The 6,929-nt window shown below is 43.9% G+C and overlaps 1 pseudogene; it reads left to right on the top strand.

Moving 5' to 3' along the window:
- The first annotated feature begins 3,224 nt into the window (after positions 1-3,224).
- On the top strand, positions 3,225-3,451 carry Gm33080 (annotated as a pseudogene).
- The last annotated feature ends 3,478 nt before the right edge of the window (positions 3,452-6,929 follow it).

Genomic DNA, 6,929 nt, shown 5'->3' with positions numbered 1-6,929 from the left:
TCTAGCTAATTCTCAGTAGGCCTTTTGTTCACAAATACATCAACCAACCAATCAAATAAATTCTTGACACCCATTTTAAAACTGTTTAAGATTCAATATTAAACCTAGAATTTCTGCTCAATGGGTTCATATTAATAAACTTAACCTGATCCAATTTTATGTTCCTAAATCATTAAATCACTATCCCACACCATTAAAAATCCATTGTCACACATATTCTCAAACTTCTGCTTAAACAAATCAGCAAACTCATTAAGATTTTTATTTTAATAGTATAGTAACATACCTTATATACTCACTTTCTATTTTTACCCCTGGGGACTTCCTTGGCCTTGAGTTATAGGTCTGGAGGCAGTGATAGGTGGTTCCTGAGGGACATCACCATTGTTGTGTCTGCCATCTCCTTTAGGGAAAGTCATTGCCTATTTTACAGATGGGACAGAATAATTAACTTCTCTTAGGCAAAGGCAGAGAAGGCACCACTGTGGTAACTGCGAGAGGAGGCACATCCTCTGCTAAGGATGAGGAGGTCTGGACCAGGCCCCACCTACACATCACGAGCCCGAGTCACATTATTGCATGTGCTTCCCATTGTCTTACTTTAAATGCTGGCATTCTATAAGGCTAGCAATTACATTTGTGTTGTATCTCAGCTAACCAAATATTGGGGGCTTGGTCTTTGTTTCTTGCAATTTGAGCTCTCAGCCTGTGGGGGAAGATTCTCTTCTATCGCATACTTAGAAACCTTTATATTCTCCATGTGCATCTGGAACCATCAGTTTTATTATTCAGCGAGCTCTTTCATAACTTTGCCCAGAGATGTTAAAAGGAACCAATCAGCACTGTTATTATTTTCTTTAGTAGTCCACAGATGTTCAAAGGTTTCATACACAAAGCACATCTCACTGGAGGCAGATTGAGAACATCAAAGGCATTTGTCTGGATATTCTTTAAGTAGCATGTCCGGTGCCTGATATGTTGGGGAGTCTTTTGTGACTGCTCCATCCAGATCTCATTAAGCCTGTCAGAGAAATGCCTTACAGTTCTGTTTCTCCAAATCCACTCCTGTACCATAATTTGTTTTAGAGCTCTTTAGATGGACAGAACCAAGCGGGTGACAATATATCAGAATGTAAATACATTAAGTGAGTGTCTTGGACACTTTTCTATTGCTGTGATAAGCACTAGGAACAAGGAAACATTGTAAATGGAGTTTAATTAACTCTATATGATCTGGCAGCCTCCAATAGCCACCGAGGCAGAGTCCCATGGATTATATAATAAGCTCTTGCACATTTACTGAGGGATTACAGCTAAGTCTATTTTTCTACTTGTTAGATTGGCTACTTCCTGGCTGTATTACCCAAGTACTTGCTGCTTGACCCTCGCCCTGGGGTACTTCTGCTCCAGCAGTCAATCCTCGGGGGCATCTCACGTGGGCATGTGCTCCAGGCCATTGCATCTAATGGAGACCTCTGTTCTCTTTCTGTCTTCCTCCTCCTTTACTCTCCCTCTACTTCCTCTTCATGGTTCCTACCTGTGACCACCAGCCCTGACGGAATCTCTGCCTGCTTCTATTTTTCCCAGTAATTACCTGTAGCCATCTTTATTTAACCAGTAGTTTTAAATTGGGGAGCAAAGTTTACACAGCATCACTTGGTGTACATGAGGATCTGCTCACCAGATCTTGGGGGCCAGTATTTAGCATTTGAATACACAGCAGCACCAGACCAACACCCAGAAAAACTTATAAAAGAAAACACTATTTGAGACTCACAGTTTCAGAGGGTTAAAGTTCATGATGGCAGAGCAAAGGCATAGAGCAGGAACAACTGAGAACTCACATTTTGATTCACAAGTAGCAGACAGACAGACAGACAGACAGACAGACACACACACACACACACACACACACACACAAAGAGAGAGAGGGGGCAGGCTAGAACCTCAAATTCTCCTCCAACGAGGCCACACCTCCTAATTCTTCCCAAACAGTTCCACCAACTAGAGGCCAAGTATTCAAATACATGACCCTCTGGAGACCATTCTCATTCAGACCTTCACAATGAGCTTTAAACAGTAACAAAAGCCAAATCACACACCTGAGGCACTGAGAACCCAGTACTCAACCTCTGAAGCCAAGGCTCCTTAACAGCCAGAGTAGTACCAGATTAGCTGTCTCTCAGTGGGAGGCGATGACCAGTAGTTACTTAGTTCACAAGGCGGGTGCCTCCATAGTCCCAATCTGGTGCCAGTAGCCTGGACATTTCTGCAGAGTCACTGGTTCCTAGTATACAGTGAAAGTTTGGACATGATGGTTCAACTGTCAGAGAAGGAATCATCATCGTCATCATCATCATCATCATCACCATCATCACCATCATCATCACCAGCAGCAGCACCAGCACCAGCAGCAGCAGCAGCACCAACACCAGCAGCAGCACCAGCAGCAGCAGCAGCACCAACACCAGCAGCAGCAGCTACAACTGTGAAGCTGAGGTCTGAGTGATGGCTCCATAGGCTCATGTATTTGAATGTCTGGTTCACAGTTGGTGAACTGTTTAGGAAAGATTAGGAGGCATGGCCTTGCTGGAGGAGGCTTGTCACTGAGGGTGGGCTTTGAGATTTCGAAAAGCTAAGTCACACCCAGTCTCACTCTCCCTGTCTCCACCCTGCTGATCAGATGTAAACTCTCAGCTACCACTTCAGTGCCATGCCTGATCCCCAGTCTGCTGCCACACTCCCCAACATGATGATAATGTATCGGGGGCTGGTTTTGTGCACTGTGTACTCAGATGCTGATTTCTATGTCCCAAAATTTTGTTATAGTCTGGAAGTTGGCATTGTCATGATTATTGAACCATCTCCTGTATCAATGATGTGTAAAGAAACCAGTGAGGGGGTCCCATGTGAGAGGAGGAGAGAGAGAAGAAAGGTGGCGAGACCACGAGGAGTGACCAGGAGAATTTGCCCTGAGGCTGTGGTGAGAGGATCCACGAGGAAGACCTCAGACATTGGGATCGATGGACACACCTGGGACTTCAGCTCTGTGGAAGTGAAGGAGAGAATCTCAAGGTTATGCTTTGAAACATAGCAAATTCAACCCTGGTTTAGGTGACATTAAGAATAGAGGTCGACAAAGTGAGTGCCAGGACAGGCAGGGCTATGCAGAGAAACCCTGTCTCGAAAAACAAACAAACAAACAAAAGAATAGAGGTTGAGGGGGTGAGGTGAAACCTGCTGTGGATGAGATGTTCCCCAAGGGTACAGGGCCCTATGTAGACCTGGATGAGGCTGGAGGTAGCACCGGACTCTTGATGGACTTGGCAACCAATGAAAAGACAGTTCCTGCAGACCTTTTGTGATTTTGAAGATCTCTTTGATGATGATGATGTCCAGTGAGGCCGCCCGGTCCTATATGCTCCATGTCTGTGATGTGTCTGGAGTCTCTCCAGACAGGATCAGCTGATTGTAGACACCATGTGAATATTACTAGAAACCAGGAACTAGTCAACCAATAGAGGAACTGTCTGAACCAATTGGGTACTGATGTCTCTGGGAATGCCAGCCCATGTCCTTGTTTAAATTAATAAAGAGCACTATAACAAAACAACAACAACAACAAAAGAATAGGAATAGAAATAAGAATAAGTTGTTGCTGAGCATGGCGACATGTGTCTGTTACCCCAGCATTTTGAAGTGTGAGGTAGGAGCTTACATACAGCTAGGACCACTTAGGGAAACCTTGTGTGCATGGGAAGCAAAGGCTGAGGATATGGCTCATGCACAAGGCCTTGGAACCCTAGCACCACAAATACAAAAAAATAAGAGGGAAATGAGAGAAAGAACAAGATACTGGAGTCTCTCAGTATTGTTTTCTATACACTTGAGACCTCAGCTCAAGAAACATCTCCTCCTTCCTTGTCTACTTTAGAGGTAACTGCTGAAGGGGACTCCGGACCAGAGGGAGGCATAGAGGAAGGCATGTGTGCCTGGTTTTGGCTACTTTGTGGGTTCTTCTTTCTTCTACCACTTTTCACCCCTTTTCTTCCACCCTTGCAACCCCCTTACACTAGTCCAGAGATTAAAAAGGATAGACAGGAAAGGAAAGAAACCCCTGAATAAAGTCAGGAGTAAGAAATGGGGTGGCGCTATTGGTAGGCTATTTCCCGCTGATTAGGGATGATGAGTTCTTGGGGCAAGTTTGATCTTCAATATCAGGATATCGAATTTCTTCTTGTTCTTTCCCCTTTGTGCACTGCTAACTTAACAAACCCTGACCAACAACAATGAACGACAACCCACAACCTATATTCTTGAGACCCTAGCATTTATATACTCTCTGAAAAGTCCCCAGAATTCCAAATGTCACACAATTGAAGAAACTATCTGAAGCTGGAAAAATCACACCCATGGAGAGCATGGGGCAAATCATACTCATTTGCTGTGGGCAGTCTGAAGCAGGCACATATCCCACCCCTGGGAATAAAGTGTAAACGTATCCTTTTAGTATTTCTGTGTTCTTTTAAAGAAGCCAAAATTGCCATTAAATTCCTCCACTTATGTTTGAAGCCCTTAATTGTGGTATCTATATCAGGAAATTATAAATAGAGACGGTATCAATGAAGTGAGCACTTTTTGGGTCAGTGGCCAAGGCTTTAAGGAGACCTCTCCTGCTCTTTCCACTGAAACAGCTTTGCCTTTGACGCAGAAAAACAGCAGCAGCTGAACAATCCTCTCACCTGCATTAAAATGCATCTTTTTTTTTTACATAGGCCATAATTTTAATTTCTCATTTGAAATCTTCACCTATAATTCCTGGAGGCACAATAACCCCTGGGAAGTAACTCTACTGCTTCCCAAGATCATTTCTACTGTCCCCAAGGTCAAAGGACCATAAACTCCAGTAGATATTTTATAACACTGAATTATGGGGGATAGAGTAAGTGGCCAGCTCCATAGCAGCACTGTCTGTTGTAGCATGAATTAGAACTGCACTACTCAGTTGAGGTTTTGGGTCTGTATGTTCCTCCTTGGATGACAATGGACAAGCAACCCATATTTTGTTCCGGTGTTGGGGTGGGCTCCATGCCCCAAGGCCATTTATCAACCCTAAGTCATTACCTTGAATATCTCTCTTCACCTGCACTCACCAGTCCAATGGCAAACCCAAACACATTGCCTGCACACCCCCTAGAAGCCTAGGCCTTCTTTCTGGTTCGTATTTAGAAGAACCATTGCCCTTAGAGATGCCTTGTTCACACTTTTGTTGCAAATGAACATATTTCCCACAGTGAAAGTGCCAAGCATTTTGAGATTTGAGACCTTTAGTGGCTTGGTCATAGTGTCTTTGCAAATGACTGCATTCCCTGCAATTGACACACTGGGCAGTTTGATATTGGAGACCCCTAGTTACACCTTGACCTTTGATATTAGCATACTGCACCTTAGAACTAATATTGGTTATTCCCCTTATCCACTCATCCATAGCTGCTGCCCGCACCTTTAATGTTTTGTTTTGTTTTCTTAACATTTGGTATTTGAATTTTCAAATTTTAAGGTCTCTATCGATGCCTGCCTCAATTCAGGGTCTGGCAGGGCTTTGCTCACAGCTGAGACTCATCTTTGAAAGAAAAATCAAATCTCAAATCAGTGAAGGCTTCTGCAGAGCCTTGGATACGCTTTGTAAACAAGGTGGACCTTTTCTCAGGTTCAGCTTTATCCCGAGTTCTTCAAGCTGCTAAGCGGCAGTGTTCTACGGCAGCACCATTACGTTTGATCTGTTTTGTATCTTAAAGTACTGCCTTCAACTAGTAACTGGTCTTTCCCCATATTCATTCTCTGTGCTTTGTTTCACTGTTCAATACTCACATGTCCTTCCTTCCACCATGTTAACCATTGCAACAGTGGGTGGACCCTAGTGCAGCTGCCACCAATCCCTAACAAGCTCGGGGAATATTTGGGTAGCCTAGTTATTTAGAATTTACACAAGGCATATGCATCCCATATAAAAACAGTGGCCTCTTTAAACTGTCTAAGATCAATCATTTATAGGGCGACATCCTGTTCACCATAGCCTTGTTCCACACATTAGAAGGTATATGCTGTATGAAACTGGGGGAGCTGATAGCGATCTCATAACCCTGGGTCACCCCTCCTCCCACTCTGGTGGTGCAGTTGGTTGGGGATTAAAACTATTTTCAGGGCAGGAGAGATGGCTCAGTGCTTAAGAGCACTGCCTGCTTTTCAAGAGGTCCTGAGTTCAATTCCCAGCAACCACATGGTGGCTCACAACCATCTGCAATGGGGATCTGATGCCCCCTCTACTGGTGTGTCTGAACACAGCTACAGTGTACACCTTTTGCTCTCTTGCTCTCTAACCCTCTTCTGCTCTGTCCCTTCTCTCCTCATTCCCCTCCCCCCTCCATGTGTTCTATTCCACTTCTCTTTTCTCTCTCTTTCTCTTTCTTCTCTTTTTCTCACCTTTCCTTCTCTCCCTCTCTCTCTGTCTCTCTTCATCTGTCTCTATTAAGCCATCAACTCTCCACCCCATGCCTTAAATAAACTCTATTCTATACTGTACCATCATAAGCTGGTACCTCCGGGGGGAAGGGAGGACTCAAATGAGCTCTCAGAGGCACCCCCTTCACCTACACCACACTGTGCCTCCACCAACATATCCCTGGCTTCTTTTTCTTTTTTTTTTTTATAAAGCACAAACAGCTCTGAATGATGACAAATAGGATAATATTCCTTTCATAGGTAGGTATTCTTATATTAAAATAACAATGAGTCAGACTTAAATCCTTACTGTGAGTTGGACCTCATTCCTCCCCGGACTCTCACAAATGGCCCAGAAATCTTAACTCCCTGCTAAGAGTGAGGCAAAGAAATCCAGATGGGCAGGAGTACATTTAACCTTTTAGAAG

This window comes from Mus musculus, chromosome 7 (genome assembly GCF_000001635.26).
Source record: "Mus musculus strain C57BL/6J chromosome 7, GRCm38.p6 C57BL/6J".
Lineage (NCBI taxonomy): Eukaryota > Metazoa > Chordata > Mammalia > Rodentia > Muridae > Mus > Mus musculus.
This window is presented reverse-complemented; position numbering and strand designations above follow the sequence as displayed.